This window comes from Balaenoptera borealis (genome assembly GCF_965194805.1).
Source record: "Balaenoptera borealis genome assembly, chromosome: 9".
Taxonomy (NCBI): Eukaryota; Metazoa; Chordata; class Mammalia; order Artiodactyla; family Balaenopteridae; genus Balaenoptera; species Balaenoptera borealis.
Window position 1 is genome coordinate 37,747,969 of NC_138873.1, and position 27,349 is coordinate 37,775,317.

At 36.2% G+C, this 27,349-nt stretch overlaps 1 protein-coding gene and 1 long non-coding RNA gene across 12 annotated transcripts in view; both read right to left on the reverse strand.

Moving 5' to 3' along the window:
* The window catches only part of LOC309635297, a 44,383-nt gene extending 21,412 nt beyond the window's left edge, over positions 1-22,971 (reverse strand). The window contains exons 1-2 of the long non-coding RNA XR_014248741.1: positions 19,374-22,971; positions 1-12,636 (exon numbers count right to left, since the gene is read on the reverse strand). The exon at positions 1-12,636 is cut by the window's left edge and continues 15,421 nt beyond it. This is a non-coding gene — a long non-coding RNA (uncharacterized lncRNA). The remainder of the gene's footprint in view (positions 12,637-19,373) is intronic.
* The window catches only part of NKAIN2 (sodium/potassium transporting ATPase interacting 2), a gene marked incomplete at its 3' end in the record, with an annotated part of 1,018,208 nt that overhangs the window by 345,281 nt on the left and 645,578 nt on the right, over positions 1-27,349 (reverse strand). The gene's annotated exons all lie outside the window — the stretch shown is intronic.

A 27,349-nucleotide genomic window follows, 5' to 3' on the forward strand; every position in this document is an offset into this window, starting at 1 on the left:
AATGGATAAAGAAGATGTGGTATATATGCACAATGGAATATTACTCAGCCATAAAAAAAGAATGAAATAATGCCATTTTCAATAACATGGATGGACCTAGAGATTATCATATTAAGTAAGTCATACAGAGAAAGACACGTATCATATGATATCACTTATATGTGGAATCTAAAATATGATATAAATGAGTTTATTTATTGGGCTGGCCAAAAAGTTCGTTCAGGTTTGTCTGTGATTTTACAGAAAACCCCAAATGAACTTTTTAGCCAACCCAATACAAAGCAGAAATAGACTCACAAATATAGAAAACAAACTTATGGTTACCAAAGGGAAAAGGTGGGAGGGATAAATTAGGAGTTTGGGACTGACAGATACACACTACTATATATAAAATAGATAAACAACAAGAACCTACTGTATAGCACAGGGAACTGTATTCAATATCTTGTAATAGCCTATAACAGAAAAGAATCTGAAAAAGAATATATATAACTGAATCACTTTGCTGTACACCTGAAACTAACAAAACATTGTAAATTAACTAAACTTCAATTTTAAAAAATGGCTAAAAAAAGTGTAGGCAAAAAGTACTATAAAGACGTATTAGGAAGTTTATTGATTAAAAGAATTTTGTTTACAAAAAGAAATACTTCAAAACTTTGATGTGAAAGAAGATTATAATACTGAACTGTCAGGATGCTTGTCCTAGATTACCTGAGTTATGTAAAAGTGGTATTCCCTATTGAATATTTGTAACTGCTTTCAGTTTTGGAAGCTCCAATATAAAGCTATGAACATGAAACACAAATTAGGGATCTTACATGGGGGATGTGATGCTTTTTGTCTTATGGGAGAGGTTAGTATTTGGGGAAAAGGGTGAAAGGTACATACTCTGAAGTAAATGTGTACAGCCTATTAAATATTTTTTGCTAAGTACTAATATTTAAATTAGTAAATCTACTGGTTAAAAAAAAAACAACTCAAACAAATTAACAACAAAATAAGATACTCTCTAAAGTTAAGCTTAGCTGATTAAAAGACTGAGAGTTCTGTTGGATTATGATGTTTTTAATCTCTTCGAACAGTATACTGTCTGTCATCACATGTGTTCTCTCACTCCCTCTTTACTTCCTTCTCTTCCCTTCCACCCTTCTCTCAATTTCTTATTATGTTCCAAATGTGAGAAGCATAATCTGCATCTCCTCAATTGATTAGGAATTTGGAAGGAAATGAATCTTTCCATATATATGCATGTATCTATACACACACACAAACACACACACACTTTTCAAAGAGTTATACTATAATTATGCTACACTAAAGACAAAATTCTGTATGTGCCCAGAAATTTTGTAGGGTCATCTTACACTTTCAGTACTTTTCTAAGTCAGGTTGATTTTGGTGGATCAAGGAATTGGAAGTGTTCTGTGATTTATCAGAAGCTTTAGACATTGTCTCTGCATAGCACAAGATCACATCTTGTGTAAATATGTAGTATAAAGAATTCAACTAAATCCAGCATCATGATAGACTGAAGTAATATATATGGCCTCCCTCCTAGTACCAGTACCTAGAAATGTTGAATAAAATTTGACTTTAAAAAATTTAAAAACACACTGCTGAGAAATAAAGGGAAAGTTTCAGGTATTAGAAACCCAAAGGAACCACCCAGAATGCTGCAAGAGAAATTAAATAGCGGGAAATTAAGAAAGTGTGGTTAAGTGAAATAGAAGCTATAAAAATAGGTCCAACATACATCTAATAGGAATTCTAGATGGTGAGAATAGATGGAATAAAAGGGAGGCAATAATCATTCAGAAATGGTCAGTCATTTTCTAGAGCTGAAGAAAGACATGTGTCTTCAAGTTGAAGTAACATGCCAAATTTGAATTATAAGAAAATAAGTCACTTTTAGAGAATCATGGTGAAATTTTAGAACATAAACAAAAAATCCTTAAAAGCAAAGAAAAAGCATGTCATCTATATAGTAATGATGAACAGACTGACAGCAGGTATCTCATCAGCAAAAATAAGGAATAAATACAATGAAATATCTTAATAGTTCGGAGTGAAAAGAATTTTTAACCTATCAGTTTTGAATTCCATACCCTGCACAACTAGCCCGGAAAAGAATGAGAGCTAACTAGCCCTGAAAAGAATGAGAGCTAACTAAAGACGTTTTCAAAGACGAAAATATATTACCATTTACAGACCCTCACTTAAGGAACTTTTAAAGGATGTACTTTATTTATTTATTACTTTTGTTTATTTATTTTTGGCTGTGTTGGGTCTTCGCTGCTGCATGCGGGCTTTCTCTAGTTGTGGCGAGCAGGGGCTACTCTTTGTTGCAGTGCACGGGTTTCTCACTGCAGTGGCTTCTCTTATTGCAGAGCACCGGCTCTAGGCACATGGGCTTCAGTAGTTGTGGCACGCGGGCTCAGTAGTTGTGGTGCATGGGCTTAGTTGCTCCACGGCATGTGGGATCTTCCCAGACCAGGGATCGAACCCATGTCCCCTGCATTGGCAGGCAGATTCTTATCCACTGAGCCACCAAGGAAGCCCTTAAAGGATGTACTTTAGTAAGAAGAAAACTGAACTCAGAATGGAGGGATAGAATGGAAGAAGCAATTGTGAGCAATTAAATCATTCAACTTATTGATTAATGTAAATAAACGTACATTGTTAAAAGCAAATGGCTAATACGGGAGAGTTTTTAAAAAGTGAAACTAGAAAATGAAATAATGATAATATAGGGTGGGGTGCGTGAACGTTAAGATTAGAGAATTTTCATTCCTCATATTATTTGGAAAGAACAAAGTGATACTGAACAACCATAGGTCTGTTAACTAAGTAAACATGTGAAGAGTAAACCTGGAAAAACTAGAAATAGAATACACAGCTTCCAAATCATTGGAAGAGGAAAGGGGAAATTAAGAAACCTCACAAGTCCAATATGAAGTAGGACAAGGGATAAAAGCAAATAAAAAAAGAACATAGTACATAAACACACACATCTACATGTAGATTCACATAAAATTATCATTTATATCAATAATTATAATAAATATAAACATTAAACGCCTCTTGAAAGATGGAGTTCTTTAAAATAATAATAAAATAAAATCCAGCTATACATTATTTGTAGAAGACACACTTTAGCAAAATGACCTAGGAAATTTTACATGAAAGGGATGAAAATAAGTTGTATTATACTGATTCAATGAAAGCTGATGAAGCAATATTAACAGCAGGGTAAATAAATTTGAAGAGAGAATGCTCTCTCTTCCTAATGAAAACATGAATCATAAGACAAACTTACAGAACAGTATCTGTTATAAGTAAAATTATTCAGAATATAGATAATATCATCACTTTGGTGTCAAGATGGTTTTTTCTATTCTCTTTAAGCTGTCATTTGCCATTACTACTCTACTTATAATCATGACAGAACAAGATTTTTAACATGACACTTATCCATAGTTTTTTTCCAGATTGTATGCCAAAGATTTGCATATTATCTTTTTTTGCATATTATCTTTTGATATGTCATATTTTAATGTAAATGTGCTAATGAGATTCATGTTTCAATGCATCAGCAAGTTGCTTTGTTCAAAGACACAAGTGAGCCACAGAGCCAGGCACTGGCTTTTTTGTGAACTTTGTTCAGGCTACTGAAGTCACAAACATAGGACTGATCCCCCAAGGTCTAGGTTAATTTGTTCTTTTATTTGTCTCTGGGGACTCTTTCTCCCTTCATCTCAGTGGCTGAGAAAGCAGTAATGTTTAGAATAAATTTTCTAAAATATATTATCAGAGGGATATTAATGTATCTACTTTTTTTTTAATATATAAATTTATGTATTTGTTTATTTATTTTTGGCTGCATTGGGTCTTTGTTGCTGCCCGCGGGATTTCTCTAGTTGTGGTGAGGGCTACTCTTTGTTACGGTGTGTGGGCTTCTCATTGTGGTGGCTTCTCTTGTTGTGGTTGTGGAGCACGGGCTCTAGGCACACGGGCTTCCATAGTTGTGGCACACAGGCTTTGTTGCTCCGCGGCATGTGGGATCTTCCTGGACCAGGGCTCGAACCCGTGTCCCCTGCATTGGCAGGTGGATTCTTAACCACTGCGCCACCAGGGAAGTCCCAAATGTATCCACTTTATACTTGCCTTTGGTGATCAAAAACTAGAAAGGCAGTCAACATTCACTATAGATCATTAAATTGCATAGGCCATTAGTCTGGTAGCCTGACCTGGAGGTCTGAGTCAGAAGTCATGAGGACTTATGGAAGGAAGTCATTCAGTCCCAGCAATGGTTAGAACTCTATGGTAGGGATCAAGGCTCTGATTGGCCCCTTTTCTGCATTTGATCACTTGAGACTATGCTCAGACTTCCAAACATGTTCCCAGCAGGCAGCTGTGAGGGTCAGGATTACGCATTTCTTTCTGGTCCTCAGCTTTGAGGGTAGGATGACTGGGTCCCATGCAAATTTCCAGTTTTATAGGCTATACTGTATTGCTTAGGTACAGTTTTAAAAGGTGATAACTCAATTTATTAAAGTAACAATTTAAACAGAAAATTTAGGATACAAAACAATGTGCAAAATATGTAATCATTTCCATTAAAAAAAACAAAAAACTAGAAGAGGGGAAAGACCATGAATGTACATATTTGGATTGTATTTACTTAAGTACCTCTGAAAGGATAACACTGGATACCTGAGAAGAGAAGTGGATGGCTAGGGAAAGGGGTGGGACAGAGATTTTTCCACTGTATATTTGTTAATTCATTTTAATAAGCATGTACTTTGATGCAGGAACTCTCTAGCTAGAAATTTTCCCTGTGGATAGAGACATATTCTAAAATACAAATCCAGGGGCTTCCCTGGTGGTGCAGTGGTTGAGAATCTGCCTGCTAATGCAGGGGACAGGGGTTCGAGTCCTGGTCTGGGAAGATCCCACATGCCGCGGAGCAACTAGGCCCGTGAGCCACAATTACTGAGCCTGCGTGTCTGGAGCCTGTGCTCCACAACAAGAGAGGCCGCGATAGTGAGAGGCCCACACACCGCGATGAAGAATGGCCCCCACTTGCCGCAACTAGAGAAAGCCCTCGCACAGAAACTAAGACCCAACACAGCCATAAATAAATAAATAAAAACAAAACAAAACAAAATACAAATTCAAAACAATATTCACTATAATAATGTTATTAACAGGAAAAAAATACTTGAGAAAAGTTAAAAGTAAAAGGAGATACCCCAAAACATTAGAGTCCTACAGTTTTTCTGATGCCATGTGGCAATATCAGAATTCTAGATGGTATTTTTTTTTTCTATACCTTTTTTCATTTTTCTTCTTGCAGAGTAGGTTATTTTAAATGTAAGCATATTGTGCCCCATTAATGATAATGGGTATGGTACAGACATGAACAGATAAGTACAGTATTCTCTCAATGGGTCATTTGGTTTGCAATGAATGATGTACAGACCCCACAGCATATTAAAAGCTGCAGTCCTACAGCTGTTCCCTTCACCCAATACCCTTCTTCAATTTCCTTTGAGAATGCACAAAACAATGGCACACTTTTCAATTCTGACTACTGTCAAATATCCTGCCAGAGTTTCAGTGAAAAAAGAATGTTAAACCTGGTACCAATTTATTTAGATTTGCTTTGGTTATTTTACATTCTACTTTAAAATAATTAAGTCACAAAATAGCTCTACAGAATGGTTCCTTGCTCATATGGCTTATTTACTTCTTAAATGACTGTAATATTTCAATAAATTGCATGTTTTATTTTTGCAATGAAATTCCATAGAAATGCAGGCAATAAATCGACATAAGCTATACTAAATACAGAGCTCTGAAAATAGAATTCTTTTAAGCAAATGTGACACGGAAGCAACTTATGTTCCAATTTAAAGCCTATCAAAAGATGAAGCATAAATACTTCTCATATTGCAAAAAGTGTAATTTTCTAAAAACCAACAAATTTCATCTCTTTAGCATCTTGCGATATTAAAAAATTATGCACCTTTCAGGCACACAGGTTACTGAGTAACTGATTCAACAAAGTGGATTTGGCTATAAAATTAAGAATGAAGTGTGCTCCCCACACACTGCCATGGGCTCTAAAGGAAGGCATCAGGTCTTATGTATCTGTATGCTAAGAACCTTGCTTGGTAGCTGGCAATGAAAGTTATTAACACTATGAATGCACGTGTATTTGGGGCCATAGCAAATAATACTGTAATTGTTGAAAGTGGATGTTAATAGTATTACATATCTCCTGTGGAATAACTTGAGAAATCAAGATCTCCATATCATAGCATGGCTTAGCCTCAGAATATGACATTTCTAGAACATTAGAGAAGAAAGAGAATTCAGAGATCATCTACCCCAGCCTGTCACAAATTACTATTCTTTTGTAAGATTCTCTGAGGAAAAAAAAGGATGTGTAGTTAGATAAGTGTAGAAAATATTGTACAATGCATGTAGATTCACAGACATATAATCATAATGGCTTTGAGAAGGCCTATGGTTAAAAGTTAAACAAGACTCTCATACATACTTGTTTGTCTTTCTTTAATCTAGCACTTCTGTAACTTATTTCACTTTCATTTTTTAACACCTTGCACGATCAAGGCTTGGGAGAAGACAATTTGAGAAGTGACAAGGAGATTGATTCTTGGCTTCTCAGGAAGGAAACTGAGGCCTAGAATATCAAGTTATTTTAGCACGGTTACTAACTAGAAACCGGCTGAGGAAGATATAGAGTCTAGACACATTTTCAGTCAGTGTTCGTTCTAATATATAGTCCTGCTTCCTATGGAGGCAGTATATGCAGAGTAGTCCTATGAGGAGTTGCAAGTTAAACCTAATCCAAAAGGTAAATAGTATAAATTAAAATAAATTTTTTCATTTTTGCTGTCTAGTGTTAATATGTATTACATAGTACGTTATACATAGTATGTTAGTATGTATAACATCTACAGTGTTTTGTATCATATAAGACAATATTGATGTCGGTACTGACAGATGATTCATCTGGTAAACAATGTAAACTTATAATATGTAAAAATACAGCACAGTACTGTAAATTTATTTTCCTTAACATTTTCTTAATAACATTCCATTTTTTCAGGCTTACTTCATTTTAATAGTACAGTATACAATACGTACAACATGCAAAATATATGTTAACTGACTGTTTATGTTATTGGTAAGGTTTCTGGTCAAGAGTAGGCTACCAGTAGTTAAGTATGGGGGAGTCAAAAGTTATACGTGGATTTTAACTATGTGGGGGATTGCTACCCCTAACCTCCAAGTTGTTCAAAGGTCAACGAAATTCTAATGTAAATAGATAAGAGTTTTTTTGTTGCAGAGCTGTATTAACAAAAAACCAAGAATAATGCAACAATCACCAAAAAGGGAAAATGAAAATAAATTTTGGTACATTAAGGCAAATGGAATACTATGGTGACACAGAGAGAAAGAGCTTTATATGTATTGACATTAAAACTGCCCAAAATGTATTGAGGGTGAGAAGCAACAAGCAGAAATAGATACACAATATTATTTTAAAAGTGCACGTGTGTATGCTTGGTGACACTTGCGTGTACATGTGTGGGTATACCTGAAAGCAGAAAAACGTCACTTAAAATATAATGCCTGATGCTGCTTCTGTTACAGTGTCTCCACCCCTTCACCATCCTCTACCACTCTGCCATGCTGCATCTCACTTAAAAAAACAAAAAGAAATGAAAATCTAGTGAAGGGTCTGTCCAGACTGCACTGAAGGAGATAGGGCTTTAATTTTATTTTTAGATTATTAAGCAATCTCAGAAAGCTTTTAGCCATGGGGCCAATCAGGCTGAAGGAATATCTGTTACATTACATGTTTGTGTATATACATATATAGATATATACAAATGTCTACAAGGATGCATGCCAACTTAACATTAATTCTGAGGATTGGGGTAAACGGGGTATCTTTTCCCTTTTTTATTTTGTAGTAAACTTACTACTATTATAATTAAAATAGATATTACTAATTTCTAAAAGACATAAAACCAAATATGCAAAAGGGAACTCTCAGGCTTTTCTCTACTGTCACCATAATGGTTTTCCGTTCATGTGTTTTCCTGATGAACACTGTTTACAAGTGTCAGGGTTTCTCTGAATTATAAACTACTCATTTTCCACTTACTCATTTTCCCTAAGTGCTCAAAACCATTTAAAAAACTAGAACTTTATTTGTATTTCCTAAATGTGTTTACACTTCAGCTGGTAGTACCTTTGTTTTCAAGTGTTTCATCTCAAATTCCTTCTTCACTGACAAGGGTCTGTACACATCTGTGAGAGCTGGGCAACCCATGTTGAAGGTCAGCCTATTCGCAGGCACCCAGCATCTTCATAGGGACTATTTCCAGACAATAAGGACATTCATACTTATTAACAATTAAATATTCATTGTTTCTCAATGAGGTCCATCCTGAATATTGTATGCATGTGTATCAGAACATGACCGAGGGGAGGGGGTGGGGTGAGATGTGACAGGGTAAGAGAGTGTCATGGACATATATACACTACCAAATGTAAAATAGATAGCTAGTGGGAAGCAGCCGCATAGCACAGGGAGATCAGCTAGGTGCTTTGTGACCACCTAGAGGGGTGGGATGGGGAGAGTGGGAGGGAGGGAGATGCAAGAGGGAAGAGAAATGGGAACATATTGTATATGTATAACTGATTCACTTTGTTATAAAGCAGAAGCTAACACACCATTGTAAGGCAATTATACTTCAATAAAGATGTTTAAAAAAAAAAAAGAACATGACCGAGTAACCAGCAGAGGTAAAGTTCAAAACTTTACAAACCTCATTTCAACATACACAATAGTGCTAAGTTGACCATATGTGTTCAATTTTAATAATAAAAACAATCTAAATAGATACAGGTGAACAGAGACAGGTTGATAAATAGATAAAATTGGATTGCCTGTGTTTCATTCTCTACTTCTGGTAACCTGTGTGCTGTCAAGGTGGGGAGGCTATATCTATGGAAATACTTAAATGCAGTGTCCAATAATTAAAGAGAACACCATTTATTTTGAGTGCTATTAAATTGTCCAGAAAGACACTGAATGGTAATAGAATTATGAGTTACTCATATACATTCCAATTCATGACAAGACACCACCTTTCCACTCATGTCATGAGTCCTACTAGAAGAACAACAATAACAATCATTCAATAATTCTCTGAGCATGTTTTCAGAAAATAAGATCCTCACTACACTAATTTTTACCTGACAGAAAAATGCATTGTCATTCATAAGATTTTTCAGATTTAAAAATTAGACCATTCATTTTAGCCTATATCAATAGATTTTCAGCTTTTAAGTTACAACCAGAAATCAGGGTTGTTTACCTACATAATGTCATTTACCTCAAGCAATACAAAAATTATCGCTTATATCACATATTAAATCAAGACTCTTACATGTTTATATTTTATAGTACAACCATAGGAAAACTTAGTACTTGCAATAATATTCTCTGTATAAAGCATCGCATTTCCCAATTCACTTTATGCTCATAATTTTATTTATATTACTGTCATATCTATATTCAGAGAATTTAAGTTTAATTAAGACAAGTGAATAAAAATTTTTAAGATGAAAACTAGACACAAATATCTTTTTAATATAATCACCATGCACACTATACACAGGTCTCAACATAGTCAAGATCTAAGTCACATTCTAGTCTACATGTGCCCATGAAAGTCAGCACGTAAACCAGTAATTCTGAAAGAAACACTGAGTTAAGTATATTGACATAATTAGGCTTTTCTGGTTTATTCAGGAACAATCTTTGGCATAGCCACTGGATAATATATTTACTGGAAAATGTTGATCCTGATTTTCTGGCTTTGAAGTTATTTTGTCCTTTATTTCTTAGCTTATTCCCAATAAATTTACTTTTATATACCTAATGTTAGCATTTTGTCTTATATATAGCTGAAGGAGAAATCAACACTTTCTTCAACTATGATGGTGCTAGATCTCTGAATCAATGTGTTACTTAAAAAACTGTTTCCCTGTGGATGAGGAAAATCCACTGCCCTCATCGAATAATTTGTTTCATTGATTTCTCTTGACTTTAAGTACTTGAGAAACACTTGGTGATCATAAAGATGATATAAAATTTCAGTGTCATTTGCCCTGTAGATAACAGTGCTTCTAACAACTTTGCCAAGAGCTCTCAATATTAAAAACAAAAAGTGATTGTTTTTTCTGTCTTTTAATAGTCTCTGGATGAAGAATGCTGAATATTGGAAATAATGTTTTTGAAGCATTTAGCTAAAAATGTTCACTTTTTTGTCCTCATCTTGTAGAAATTCTTTCAGTATTCAATATAAAAGCGAGTGACATTTATTTATGTAAATTGTATATCACACTGTTTCAGCCATATTCCTTCTTGTATATTCATTGCTTGATTGGAGCCTCCTGATTGACATCAGAAACTGTGTGTGTGTGTGTGTGTGTGTGTGTGTGTGTGTGTGTGTGTGTGACAGAGGGAGAGAGAGAGAGAGAGAGACACAGAAAGAGAGAGAAAGAGAGAGAGAGACAGAGAAAGAAAAAAAGGGGGTTAAGGGAGAAAAGAGGAAGAGAGAGGGAGAGAATACAAGTGGAGAGGATGAGGTAGAAGAGAAGCTGGGGTAAAAATATAAATTAAATAACTCTCAGGAAGACAAAATAAAATATGGTATTGTAAGACATGGATGCCCTCTGAGTACTTGAGAGTGAAATTTGACCACATCCATCACTGAACTTGGCAGGAAATGACCTAAAACTGTCCTTTCTGGGTACTGAGATGAGAATGGTTGCCCAGGCTGTCTCCGTTCTTGGCATCTACTGACCAGAGACTAAGATAGCCAATTAAGCCTAATTGTGATAAATTATGTGCTTTATATTCATTCTGATGGAGAACTACTGCCTAGCAGGTAATAACCCCAAACTGCTAAAGTAATTGTGGTTAAAACCTTGTGTTAGAAGTAGGATGACCCTAGATGAAAGAGGGTAGTGCTTCATCTATGATGCCATTATTACTGCATCCCAATTTACATATACAATTAATTTTGTGACAATGTATGAACTTATTAACATTAATATGGCTAACAAGGCCTGTCCTTCCAGTATACTCTCAGCTTTTAATCCTAGCATAGCTTCATTGGCATGAACTTGAAAACCATAAAAATCTAAAGGTTGTACCCTATTTCTGTCATAGGTATATGAAATTCCATTACAATTATTCTACACTAACTTTCCTCTACTTCTTATCTTTATTTCAGTGATCCTCAAGTGATTTATTTTTGATATCATACCCCTATTAGTAAAAACATTTTATATTTGTTTTGACATTTATAAATCCTAATCATGTATCTCTGGACTAATATTATCATTAAAATATACAGAAGTAGAAAAGTAGATAAAATAAACCCCAATAGGAGTTCTAATGCTTTCTTGCTCCATCCCAGTGGGTTGTCTTGCACACCCAATGGGGTGGGCTGACTTATCTTTGTAGACCAATGCTCTGGTCAACAGACTGAGGCTTGCAAAAGGAGAAATTTAGCACACACTGATTCTTCTACCTCAGTACAGCTCAGACGTATAAAATTAAGAGTTGGAAGGGATTTTAAGGGTTCACCCAGTAAATCTCTTTTACCACATCCATGACAGATGGAAATTCAGTATAAGAAATACCATATTTTATACTTGAAATTTGCTAAGAGACCATAACTGTTCTCACTACAAATACACACAAATGATAACTATGTGAGGTGATGGATATGTTAATTAACTTATGGTTTAATCTTTTCACAATGTATATGTACATCAAAACATCACATTGTACACCATAAATATAAATAATTATTATTTGTCAATTATATCTCAATAAAGCCGGGGAAAAAGACATAAACAAACAAACAAAAATAAATCCATCCCTTCCCCTGCAGTGCTCTTCTTGTTGGACACCACTTTTAGAATGTTCATTATTATACTGATGAACTTAGTGTCCATTTAGGACTTACACTGTCCCATTTAGCAATCATAGGTTTGGTCATCTATGAATAAACAAATCTAGTCATTCTTTTGCATGGTAGCCTTTCACATATTTGAAGAAACCTATGTAAGGTTGGTTCCTCTTATTGATACTGTCTCCAAGTTTAATATATCCACTTGCTTCACCTAACCTTAATGAGGTATGTTTCCTAAGCCACAATTGCTCTCTCTCTTTCCCATTTTTCTTTTTTTTTTTTTTCCCCCATTTTTCTTTGAGCATCACTAGCTTCTGAACATCTATCTGGAAATGGGAAACCAAGAAATGCAAATGTCACTCTAGATAAGGTCTGACCACTCCAAAATTAGAGAAGGAATATACCCTCCATTGATCAATAACCTATTTCATATAGCTAAATTAAATGAATAGTTCTTTTTTGGAAATATAATTATCTGTCTTCAAGAGTTTCAAAGGCCAACAGCAAATTTATTACATCATAATGGTGCATATTAAACATCTGCTGTGGTATGTTATTTAAAAAAAAAAAAATTTGTAAGGAGCAAAAATCAATGGACCTAGACTCCCTCTTGCGAGAGCACCAGAATCACAACTGCCTGCTGGACAATCATTGACAGGAAGACCCTGGACTTCACCAAGGGGGATACCCCACGTCCAAGGACAGAGGAGAAGCCACAGTGAGACGGTAGGAGGGGCGCAATCAGAGTAAAATCAAATCCCATAACTGCTGGGTGGGTGACTCACAGACTGGCGAACACTTATACCACAGAAGTCCACCCACTGGAGTGAAGGTTCTGAGCCCCACGTCAGGCTTCCCAACCTGGGGGTCCGGCAACGGGAGGAGGAATTCCTAGAGAATCAAACTTTGAAGCCTAGTGGGAATTGATTGCAGGACTTTGACAGGACTGGGGGAAACAGAGACCCCACTCTTGGAGGGCACACACAAAGTACTGTGTGCATTGGGACCCAGGGGAAGGAGCAGTGACCCTGGGGGAGACTGAACCAGACCTACCTGCTGGTGTTGGGGGGTCTCCTGCTGAGGCAGGTGGTGGCTCTGTTTCACCGTGGGGATAAGGACACTGGCAGCAGAGGTTCTGTGAAGTTCTCCTTGGCGTGAGCCCTCCCAGAGTCTGCCATTAACCCCACCAAAGAGCACGGGTAGGCTGCAGTGTTGGGCTGCCTCAGGCAAAACAACCAACAGGGAGGGAACCCAGCCCCACCCATCAACAGTCAAGTGGATTAAGGTTTTACTGAGCTCTGACCGCCACAGCAACAGGGAGGGAACCCGGCCCCACCCATCAACAGTCAACTGGATTAAGGTTTTACTGAGCTCTGACTGCCACAGCAACAGTCAGCTCTACCCACCACCAGAGCCTCCCATCAAGCCTCTTAGATAGCCTCAACCACCAGAGGGCAGACAGCAGAAGCAAGAAAAACTACAATCCTGCAGCCTGTGGACCAAAAACCACAGTTACAGAAAGATAGAGAAGATGAAAAGGCAGAGGGCTATGTACCAGATGAAGGAACAAGAAAAAAACCCCAGAAAAACAACTAAATGACGTGGAGATAGGCAACCTTCCAGAAAAAGAATTCAGAATAATGATAGTGAAGATGATCCAGGACCTTGGAATAAGAATGGAGGCAAAGATTGAGAAGATGCAAGAAATGATTAACAAAGACCTAGAAGAATTAAAGAACAAACAAACAGAGATGACCAATACAATAACTGAAATGAAAACTACACTAGAAGGAATCAATAGCAGAATAACTGAGGCAGAAGAACGGATAAGTGACCTGGAAGACAGAATGGTGGAATTCACTGCTGCGGAACAGACTAAAGAAAAGAGAATGAAAAGAAATGAAGACAGCCTAAGAGACCTCTGGGACAACATTAAACACAACAACATTCGCATTATAGGGGTCCCAGAAGGAGAAGAGAGAGAGAAAGGAACCAGAAAAATATTTGAAGAGATTATAGTCGAAAACTTCCCTACCATGGGAAAGGAAATAGCCACCCAAGTCCAGGAAGCGCAGAGAGTCCCATACAGAATAAACCCAAGGAGAAACACGCCGAGACACATAGTAATCAAAGTGGCAAAAATTAAAGACAAAGAAAAATTATTGAAAGCAGCAAGGGAAAAACGACAAATAACATACAAGGGAACTCCCATAAGGTGAACAGCTGATTTCTCAGCAGAAACTCTGCAAGCCAGAAGGGAGTGGCATGATATACTTAAAGTGATGAAAGGGAAGAACCTACAACCAAGATTACTCTACCCAGCAAGGATCTCATTTAGATTTGATGGAGAAATCAAAAGCTTTACAGACAAGCAAAAGCTAAGAGAATTCAGCACCACCAAACCAGCTCTACAACAAATGCTAAAGGAACTTCTCTAAGTGGGAAACACAAGAGAAGAAAAGGACCTACAAAAACAAACCCAAAACAATTAAGAAAATGGTCATAGGAACATACATATCGATAATTACCTTAAACGTGAATGGATTAAATGCCCCAACAAAAAGACATAGACTGGCTGAATGGACACAAAAACAAGACCCATATATATGCTGTCTACAAGAGACCCACTTTAGACCTAGGGACACATACAGACTGAAAGTGAGGGGATGGAAAAAGATATTCCATGCAAATGGAAATCAAAAGAAAGCTGGAGTAGCTATACTCATATCAGATAAAATAGACTTTAAAATAAAGAATGTTACAAGAGACAAGGAAGGACACTACATAATGATCCAGGGATCAATCCAAGAAGAAGATATAACAATTATAAATATATATGCACCCAACCTAGGAGCACCTCAATACATAAGGCAACTGCTAACAGCTATAAAAGAGGAAATCGACAGTAACACAATAATAGTGGGGGACTTTAACACCTCACTTACACCAATGGACAGATCATCCAAAATGAAAATAAATAAGGAAACAGAAGCTTTAAATGACACAATAGACCAGATAGATTTAATTGATACATATAGGACATTCCATCCAAAAACAGCAGATTACACGTTCTTCTCAAGTGCGCACGGAACATCCAGGATAGATCACATCTTGGGTCACAAATCAAGCCTCAGTAAATTTAAGAAAATTGAAATCATATCAAGCATCTTTTCTGACCCCAACGCTATGAGATTAGAAATGAATTACAGGGAAAAAAACGTAAAAAAGACAAACACATGGAGGCTAAACAATACGTTACTAAATAACCAAGAGATCACTGAAGAAATCAAAGAGGAAATAAAAAAATACCTAGAGACAAATGACAATGAAAACACAACGACCCAAAACCTATGGGATGCAGCAAAAGCAGTTCTAAGAGGGAAGTTTATAGCTATAGAAGCCTACCTAAAGAAACAAGAAAAATCTCAAGTAAACAATCTAACCTTACACCTAAAGAAACTAGAGAAAGAAGAACAAACAAAACCCAAAGTTAGCAGAAAGAAAGAAATCATAAAGATCAGAGCAGAAATAAATGAAATAGAAACAAAGAAAACAATAGCAAAGATCAATAAAACTAAAAGTTGGTTCTTTGAGAAGATAAACAAAATTGATAAGCCATTAGCCAGACTCATCAAGAAAAAGAGGGAGAGGACTCAAATCAATAAAATCAGAAATGAAAAAGGAGAAGTTACAACAGACACCGCAGAAATACAAAGCATCCTAAGAGACTACTACAAGCAACTTTATGCCAATAAAATGGACAACCTGGAAGAAATGGACAAATTCTTAGAAAGGTATAACCTTCCAAGACTGAACCAGGAAGAAACAGAAAATTTGAACAGACCAATCACAAGTAATGAAATTGAAACTGTGATTAAAAATCTTCCAACAAACAAAAGCCCAGGACCAGATGGCTTCACAGGTGAATTCTATCAAACATTTAGAGAAGAGCTAACACCCATCCTTCTCAAACTCTTCCAAAAAATTGCAGAGGAAGGAACACTCCCAAACTCATTCTATGAGGCCACCATCACCCTGATACCAAAACCAGACAAAGACACTACAAAAAAAGAAAATTACAGACCAATATCACTGATGAATATAGATGGGAAAATCCTCAACAAAATACTAGCAAACAGACTCCAACAACACATTAAAAGGATCATACACCACGATCAAGTGGGATTTATCCCAGGGATGCAAGGATTCTTCAATATACGCAAATCAATCAATGTGATACACCATCTTAACAAATTGAAGAATAAAAACCATATGATCATCTCAATAGATGCAGAAAAAGCTGTGGACAAAATTCAACACCCATTTCTGATAAAAACTCTCCAGAAAGTGGGCATAGAGGGAACCTACCTCAACATAATAAAGGCCATATATGACAAACCCACAGCAAACATCATTCTCAATGGTGAAAAACTGAAAGCATTTCCTCTAAGATCAGGAACAAGACAAGGATGTCCACTCTCACCACTATTATTCAACATAGTTCTGGAAGTCCTAGCCACGGCAATCAGAGAAGAAAAAGAAATAAAAGGAATACAAATTGGAAAAGAAGAAGTAAAACTGTCACTGTTTGCGGATGACATGATACTATACATAGAGAATCCTAAAACTGCCACCAGAAAACTGCTAGAGCTAATTAATGAATATGGTAAAGTTGCAGGATACAAAATTAATGCACAGAAATCTCTTGCATTCCTATACACTAATGATGAAAAATCTGAAAGAGAAATTATGGAAACACTCCCATTTACCATTGCAACAAAAAGAATAAAATACCTAGGAATAAACCTACCTAGGGAGACAAAAGACCTGTATGCAGAAAACTATAAGACACTGATGAAAGAAATTAAAGATGATACCAACAGATGGAGAGATATACCATGTTCTTGGATTGGAAGAATCAATATTGTGAAAATGACTATACTACCCAAAGCAATCTACAGATTCAATGCAATCCCTATGAAATTACCAATGGCATTTTTTACGGAGCTAGAACAAATCATCTTAAAATTTGTATGGAGACACAAAAGACCCCGAATAGCCAAAGCAATCTTGAGGCAAAAAAATGGAGCTGGAGGAATCAGACTCCCTGACTTCAGACTATACTACAAAGCTACAATAATCAAGACAATATGGTACTGGCACAAAAACAGAAACATAGATCAATGGAACAAGATAGAAAGCCCAGAGATTAACCCACGCACCTATGGTCAACTAATCTATGACAAAGGAGGCAAAGATATACAATGGAGAAAAGACAGTCTCTTCAATAAGTGGTGCTGGGAAAACTGGACAGCTACATGTAAAAGAATGAAATTAGAATACTCCCTAACACCATACACAAAAATAAACTCAAAATGGATTAGAGACCTAAATATAAGACTGGACAGTATAAAACTCTTAGAGGAAAACATAGGAAGAACACTCTTTGACATAAATCACAGCAAGATCTTTTTTGATCCACCTCCTAGAGTAATGGAAATAAAAACAAAAATAAACAAGTGGGACCTAATGAAACTTCAAAGCTTTTGCACAGCAAAGGAAACCATAAACAAGATGAAAAGACAACCCTCAGAATGGGAGAAAATATTTGCAAATGAATCAACGGACAAAGGATTAATCTCCAAAATATATAAACAGCTCATTCAGCTCAATATTAAAGAAACAAACACCCCTATCCAAAAATGGGCAGAAGACCTAAATAGACATTTCTCCATAGAAGACATACAGACGGCCACGAAGCACATGAAAAGATGCTCAACATCACTAATTATTAGAGAAATGCAAATCAAAACTACAATGAGGTATCACCTCACTCCTGTTAGAATGGGCATCATCAGAAAATCTACAAACAACAAATGCTGGAGAGGGTGTGGAAAAAAGGGAACCCTCTTGCACTGTTGGTGGGAATGTAAATTGATACAGCCACTATGGAGAACAATATGGAGGTTCCTTAAAAAACTAAAAATAGAATTACCATATGACCCAGCAATCCCACTACTGGGCATATACCCAGAGAAAACCGTAATTCAAAAAGACACATGCACCCGAATGTTCATTGCAGCACTATTTACAATAGCCAGGTCATGGAAGCAACCTAAATGCCCATCAGCAGATGAATGGAGAAAGAAGTTGTGGTACATATATACAATGGAATATTACTCAGCCATGAAAAGGAACGAAATTGAGTCATTTGTTGAGATGTGGATGGATCTAGAGACTGTCATACAGAGTGAAGTAAGTCAGAAAGAGAAAAACAAATATCGTATATTAATGCATGTATGTGGAACCTAGAAAAATGGTACAGATGAGCCAGTTTGCAGGGCAGAAGTTGAGACACAGATGTAGAGAATGGACATATGGACACCAAGGGGGGAAAACTGTGGTGGGGTGGGGATGGTGGTGTGTTGAATTGGGCGATTGGGATTGAAATGTATACACTGATGTGTATAAAATTGATGCCTAATAAGAACTTGCAGTATAAAAAAACAAACAAAACAACTAATACTAAACTTTCATTGGGCTATTTGTATGGAAATATGTTAAAATAAATGTTACAGACATTACATGAAATTTCTAAAAATCTTATATGTTCTGGTATAATGTTATAAGTAATAATCCTAGTTATTACTTTAAAATGTATATCTCAGAAATAACTAATTTTCTTGTCAACTGCATTATTATGAACTTTCATCAAATCTTTAACCGTGGTCATTTTTAAGTCTTTTGTCATTTACAGACAGTTCTGGGTGTACTCTGATGATTTTGCAAACATGTTCCTATAAAAGGGTTTCATCTTCAAGAAAGTCTTGGAAAAGACTCTGACAAGTACAGGTTTCTGGTAACTGACTGTACTGCTGAACTGAATGAATAAGCATTTTCAGAACTCTAATGAAAAACTGATGAACTCATAAAAGTGCTAACAAAAGATCAAGATGAAAAAAAAAATTAATTACATGGGACTGAGTGAACTGATGAGGATGAGTATAATTTTTGTGACTTTCTGTCTGAATTAAAAAAAAAAAAATCCCACAAGGACTCAGAGGCAAAGAATATAGAAATCAATTTTCACTGCAAAGTAAAGGAGCTGTTACAGTGGAGGATTACTGGACTGAATGTCAATATTATGACATAGTATGAGTGTGTTTCATGTTTGGTAATTGCAATCATTGTTGCTTTTGTTGTGGTCATCCATGTACAATGCTTGGTGTCAGTCTATTTATCTCTTGTAAAAATAAAATACAGTGTGTGTGTGTGAAAAAAAAATAAAAAAAATAAAGAAATCACATTAGGAAAAAAAAAAAAAAATCAATGGACCTAAAATAAAATAGAAAAATAAACATGAATCCACTAGGGCCCTACAGATAATGCAGTTGACTTTTCTTTCAATAAATATAGATAAGTTATTTCATGTGGAGGGACCTAGAATAATCATGATAAAATTACTTTATAGTAAGTGTGCCTGGGCTAAAATGTTCCATTATTTTAAGAGATTCTTTCCATTTCTGGTTTCACTGATGTATGTTTCAGCCATATTTTTTTGTATTACTGCATAGCTGGGTTAAGTACTTTTTATGCACCATTACTGACTTTTACATTATCTTCTTAGGTAACAAATTTACAAACCTTAAGCAATTTGAATCATATATGTTTAGAATTTTAAATCACATGGAGGTAAGCAACTGATGGAATTCAAATGAAAAAATCATTCCTTGAGTAGAAATGTTAAGCTATTTTGATCAAAATTAACTTAAAATTATGTTTTGTAAAAAATTGCTCAATTGTCTTAACAACCTCAGGTTCAAATGTGAGGAGTAAATTGACAGCTTGGTATTCCACTGTATTTCAATGCTTGACCAGTCTCAGAATCAATTAATATTTCTGTGAAGATAAGCAAAATCTATTAAATGAAAATGTCTCTTCTTTTGCTCTCCATTGTGAAGAACTTATTTTCATTATGAAAAAAAAAATCATCATCCTTACAGAATTGAGCGTTAAAATTATAACTGTAGGCTTATATTATTAATAAGAATGTCTTATTATATGGCAGTGTTATATGGATTATTGTTTAGATTAATACCTTTAATCATATAAAACTTGGATTTCAAAAATTTATCACACATGCACACACACAAGAAGGAAGTTTTCATGTTAAAATAAGCAAAGTTTTAAGAATTGCAAATGGCCTACTCTTAACATTTAGAAAACATATAAAATTATATATATGTACACACATTATAAAGTTTTCCATGTGAAATAAGACGATATAGAAAATAAAAATAGGTAAAAAATTTATTCTATTAATATTTGGTAGTCTTCCAACTGGTTGGTAGTGGATCATAAAAACTAAATGCTATACTTTGAAAGAGGTGATAATGCGGATAAACATGAAAGGGAGGAAACAAATACAACTGACTACACAGTTGACACTGGAAAATATCTTTGTTTCTTCCCATTTGAAAATGCAACTCTTCCCTTCGATTACAATAAGAAAATCCAAAATTAGCACTGTAAACTTAAGATTCTGGAGATTATAATTTACTGATTGTACCTATTTAAAGTCAAATTTATTCAATTTTAATCATTTCAGTCTTTGACTATACTGGATTGAAAACAAATTACCACTAAAAAAACACTTGAATACTTCTTCTAATATAGCTAGGCCTCTTATCTGAATTCTTGTGAGTTTTTTAAAAGGCCTAACCTAAGTGTAAAAATATTCCTTAAGACAGTTCCCTAAATATTTATGTGGCTGCCTTTTGAGTATCATGGAGCATATTCAGTAAGGTAGCCTTATGTGTCTATTTTTACTTATTTAAGATGTTATTTAATTAATAATTCCTTCTCCATCAAAAGTGTAATATATACATATATACACATATATTATAATTCTCCCATATATATGGAAAGCTTGACCAGGCATGGGTTGAGGCATAAACCATCAATTAATCTTTAAATTTAAAGAGGCCAAAGCCTTTTTGTACAAGTCAGTAGAGCACATGGGGACAGGTATTGGTGTTTTAAATTCTGATTATGAATTCTATTCATCGTACACAGGGACAATTAGCAGGCATCTGCTTTTTTAAAAATTTAACCTCAGATTAGGATCTATGCCTAGAAGCTCCAATTTTGCTCCCAGAGTTCATTGGTTTTTTTAAGTCAGGAGAGCTAGTAGAGACTAAATGGTTAATGATCCATTAAAAACATCCCAGTAAAGGAAATGTGTAGCTTCCTATACATTGAGCTTAATATTTCCTGGCCCTGTGCTGTGGAAGTATAACCAAAGTCCAAAACAGGCTTATCTGGAAGTTGGCTTTATTAACTAGCCAGGTAAGAGAGGGCAGTGTCCCTCTTTTGGTTAGCCACTCTTCCTGAATGTGCATTGAAGAGACTAGATACAGGGTAAGAAGGAGTAAATTCCTTCTAAATAGAGGAAAGGCATTTTTGATTGGTTACTGTAGGGGACTGTCTTTATTAGTATGAGGCACTAATTGAGTGCAAATTCATTTGAGTGGGCATTAAATTAGCCTGGTTCTCGGAAAGTTCTGATGATGAATTGTTTGAAGATCAGCTAGGCTTAGAATCAAGTCATGATCAAACCCTCATGTGTACATGCAAAATTTGAGCTGAGATTTCCTTTATCTATACTAATCACAGAATTAAAGGAGGTTAGACCTATGAGTAACGTTAGAGAACATTTATTCCAATGTCTCATTTTAAGGATAAAGAATCTGAAGCCCAAGGTAGCAAGTAATATGCGAAGAATCATTCAGTGGACAAACGGCAGAGCCCTGAACTCTGACAACTGGGGTGTACACAGCACTGCAATGGAAACTGAAAATAGATCCCAGCACTAGAGAAACTGAAGAGTCTGAGGCACGGCATCACTTCACACACCATATGAGTGAATTTACTCTAGTGCAAAGGGCAACCTAATGGCTTGAAGGGGTGATGGCACTTCACAGAACAATGTGGAAACAGAGGGCCGCAGTGTTAATGCGTGCCATGGGGGTGAGGAATGGAGAGAATGAGTTTCAGTTACACCTCCATAAACTCACTGGAATTTAAAAACTTTCAGTCCTAGGGAAGCTGCCAGAGTTACTGTGCCCTGCAGAGATGGGAGGCAATTAGCAGAAGTCAGGATGTAATGACTACAGGATGGGAGAATTCTTAAAGAGTTTAAGGCAATTAAGATTCTATGACCTATTCTTGTGTCATCTCTGGGCTACCAAAGCGCCATTTAATCACTGTATTTTACATCTTCAGCATAATGAAAACACCTGCAACTTCATAGGTTCTGACTTAACTTGCAAATAGAGTACTTCTGTGTTGTGACTAGAATTTTATTTCCTATAATAGGTCATCTCCCCCACTGCTACCCAATTTCATGAGTCAACATCCCGGATCCATTACAAGAATAACTAGTTGGAGCCATTTTCATCCTTCTTTCATGAAAACATCAAACAAAATTCAAACATATTTTAACCTTTGTTTTAAAAACAAGCATTTTAAAAACTTTGTCCTTATTCCATTAGTGTTCAACAAATAGTTATTAAGTGGCTATCATCTACCAGGCACTAGCGTTTCAATATCGCTGAAGGAGCTCAAGGTCTGGTAGGCAAGAAATATATGCCAGGAAATATTACAATATTAAATTGAGGTATTTGCAGAAGAGTTCTATGCAAACACTGATGAAGAGTCACCCAAAAGGAAATACTTTAAACATAAGTGACTATGTGGTCAAGGGGGAAGGGCATTGTAGAAAGAGGGAATTTTCATGAGAATGGCAAGTGGTTTTGTGTGGATAGGGGACTGGTGAGATGTGGGAAGTAGGCAGCAGGAGTTAAAAGTAGTCCAGGATACCTTAACCTTGGCACTATTGACATTTTAGACCTGATAATTTTGTTTTTGAGATGGTCCTCAAAATTGAGGACCAATTGAGATGGTTTAGCAGACATCCTGGGGTCCACCCACTAGATGCCAGTAGCACACGTTCCCCTCCCCACCCACACCACCATAGTCATGAGAATAAAATGTCTCCAGACCTTTCCATATGTCCCCTGGTGAACAGAATCTTTCTTAGTTGAAAACAGTTGGACAACTGGTAGAAGCTAGATCGCCAAAAGTCATCGTATATGCCATGAAAAGGAGTATATATGTGATCCCATACATTGCAAATGAGGTGACGAGATGTCATTGAGATGCTGTTGCCTTTCCAGTACAAGTTCACATGCCACTTGACATTTTATAAAATTTTACAAAACATGTATATTTTGAATATATGCAGTTCTGGAGAGGGAGGCTTGAACTTTGCCCTTTTCAAAGGGGATCTAAATTCCTAAGCTAACATGAATCACTAGAAATGTCTGTAATTATTGAATGCCCTCATGTATGCAACCCTCTTATAGAAGCAAACACAGAAACAAAATAACATAACTTTCAAAACAATGGTAGTAAAATAATAAACAAGATGTGGACCCTGCCCCTTCTTACTGAGCAGCATCCTGGGCAGAGCAAGACACCCAACAAGATGAAAGCTGTGCACTTATTACACATTTAAGTAAGCAATATATTGTATTGATATAAGGATTTCCCCCCCTTATTTTGAATGCATATAAAATTGAATGAAAATGATGCCTCTTTGTTTTGATTTTGATGAACTCTTACAAAGCAAAAGATGTTCTAATGTGAATAGCAAGAATTTGCCAAATGAATGACCCACTGGCAATCTTAAATATATCTTTTACAAAGACAGTGAAGAGGTCCCATAGCACCCTCTGATGGCATGCCAAACATGGGTAGTAGCTCCTGGTTTTTTGTTTCTGTTTTTTAGTTTTTTTCTTAATGTCCCAACACTTGGCAATAATACTTGGTTTTCCATCAGTGCTCCCTTCAGCATTTATTATATCACTGTTGCTGTGGTAAAAGATTACAGGTGTTAATCACAAATACAGTGTTGTTGCATGAGATTCTGAAACCTGATCCAACAGTGGTATGAGAATTGAAAAAAATTTGTTTGCATGTATGACATTGAAACAACGGTGGAGTCTTATTGATTCTTTTAGAAAGTTGCTCTTCCACAGAAAATCAAATATTGAATGACCTGATAAAATAAAATATAAAGTATTTTTAGATAACACTCTAGAAAACAAAACTGAATACACTGATCAAATGATTTAACAGCATAAATAACATGGTTACTCCTATTTCCTTCAAATCATCCTGTATGTGTGTCTCATGGTTAAAGATAGTTTGAATGCATTAACCATTACAGGACAACCATCCAGTTAGGTATTTAAAGTGGTTTTGAGCTATTCAAGCTAGTTAAACATAAGTTTGGCAAAAATATGTGGAATATTTCAAATCTGGACACCATTCATTAATGGTCAAAAATATTTACACAATTCGTTACTATGTCCTAGGCACTAATTAACTTCTTTTTTCATTTTGAGCATACAAGGAATCAATTTTTGTGAGATAGAATTTGAAGTTTCTAATCAAAATTCTAGTGCATTTTGTGTTCATGTATACATTAATGTGTTCATGTATTTCTTCTATATGAACTACATAAATGCTGATGTTAAATACCGATTGCATGCCAGATACTATGGTAGCTGTAAATACAATTATTTTCCCTGCACTTCAGGGAAGTTACAATTTAGTCAGGAAAATAAATATTACTTAAATAATCATGCAAATAATGACAAAATCGAAACTCTGCTACATACTGAAAAGGAGTGTTACAGGTCATAGAAGAGTATATGATGTGAGAAATTACCTATTCAGGAAGGTTTCTATGAACTGAGATTTAAAGTACAAATAAGAGTTAAAAAATCAAAGAGGGAAATGGACAGCATCCCTGCAGAAGAAACAACATCTACAAAGACCTTGTGAGGGGAGGGCTCACAGCCATGGTCACTGACTGAGTCCCTGAATGTATAGTTGGAATGGACATACTTTGTAGTTAGGAAATTCCCAACATGCTCGTTGGTGTGTGGGGCAAGAAATACTGTAGCGAGGAAGTCCAAATGGAAGCCTCTACCAAGAGAGTAAATGGACAATTCCCCCCATACGGAATAGTAAAGATTAGAGCCACCCTTCTGATGGGCCTATCATACCTCCATATGATCCATGAGTTTGGACTCTAGGAAAGCCATATGGATGCTGAAGGAAGACAGTAGATTATTCAAAACTGAAACAAGTGGTAGCCCCAGCTGCAGCCACCGTACCAGACATGGTATCTTTGCTAGAGCAGATTAACACTGCCTCTGGAATGTCATATACGCTCTTTTTTAGCCCAGTCAGAAATGAGAATCAGAAATAGTATGTATTTCTAATCTTGCTCCAGAGCTATGTGAATTCTTCCTCCTTTTGTCAAAATATAGTCTGAAGGGAATTGGATTGCCTGGAGATCCCTCAGAATATCACACTGATACACTGTATTAATGGAACGCTATCAATAACACCATGCCAACCAAAACAGATGAGCAAAAGTAGCAAATACAGTGGAGGCTTAGAAAGGCACATATGGTATGATAGGAAATAAGCCCTACAAAGACTGAGGGGCCAACACACGAGCGAAGTTTGTAGGGTTCCATTGGTCTGTGGCTTAATGGGACATTCCCTGAAAGTAAGGGGCAGATTATTGCCTCTTGCAACTGTCACTACCAAGAAGAGAGAACAACACCCTGTGGCCCTCATCATCCTCTAAAAGTCACATATCTCATACTTGGAAATACTATTCAAACCCATTTACCATATGTTGATGACATATAACTCTCCCTCCCTTTCTATAAAGTGGATTTGTTCATTCAATATGATTTTATGCAGGATCCTGTGTCAATGAGTCAAACACTAGAAATCTTCAGATAGTGGTGTACTCACATACTGAACTGATCCATTACTGCACTGAGGTACTAGTGCAATAATGGTGGATGGCATTAGGGTGCAGGATACCTGCTCATGGACCTTGCTTGTAACCTCTAGTCTTATTCATGCCCCTGAATTACTACTTTTGTCTTACAATGGATTGTTACTGGGCCCACCTAATTTATGACTTAGTAGCTCTGATAGAACCCAGATCATGATCGGCACTTTTGACAGCATACTCACTTTATGTCCCACGTTCAGGCATTTCATCTCTACCAGCTCCCAGTAGCATGCCAGAGGCATGGTCTTGTATTTTGACATGGTCTTGCAAATGGCATAGTTTTGCTCCAGGACCCTAAGAATGTATGTTATGATTCTTTTTTTTTTTTTTTTTTTTTTTGAGTTTCCCTCAAGCTACAACTGGGCTTGCTCACCACAGATATCTCTAATATCATAAGGTCTATTAGGTCTATGGTCCTAGGGGCAGGACTGCTTATATAATTGCCTAGATCAGCCCCCAAGGTCTATGAAGGTTTGTCTGAGACATTTGTTGTGACGCAGTTAAGTTTTACCCTCTACCAAAACTTGCTTTATCTGATCCCCTCCAGACGTTAATCCTGAGAGCATACTCCAGTAAACTTTCTCAATGCAAATCTTCTTCCGGGCATGCTTCCTGGGGGACCCTCCCTGAGATTAGTAGAGAGAGCAAGAGGATAGAGCCAGAGACAGAGCACAGGGAATCTGAAGAAATACCATATTATTTCATCATTTGTAAGGTGGACATCTTTTTGCATATCACTTAAGTTGGAATGCAGTTAACAATCCCTATGATAAACAAGTATTGTGTTATATATTTTTTGTAGTAGTAATTGCAAAGCTTCAGAACATACCACCCAAAATATGCTGCTTTGGCATATTGATTATTTTCAGCTGAAGGCACTTGAGAACCAGCAGACATAAGAAAGGCTCTCTGATCTCCCCCTTTCTATCTAGAAGCAGGTCATAAAATTTCCTGTGAGAAAGGTGCCCTCCCTGTACCAGGAAGAGAAGAACATTCTTATCACTGAGACTGACAGGCCATGCCAAAATGGACCTGTACAAAGCAACCTATTAAAATAATCCTTATCTTCCATTAGTTCTCCCCATATATTTCCCAGTCACTGTCTCACAATTTACTGCCCCTAGCCCAAACCCCCTTGCTTTGTCACTTCTCCACAAATTTATCATTTTTTTAAAAAAGTATAAAAGCTCTGGGTCCTAACTGCTTCTTTCATCGTCATTTTCCTTTTGAAGAATCCCATGTGCATGTGAAAATATTCAATAAAATGTGTATGCTTCTCTCCTGTTAATCTGCTTTAGGTCAGTTTAATTCTCAGGTCCGGCCAAAGAACTTAGAGTGTAAAAGGAAGTTTTCCCTTCCCTAC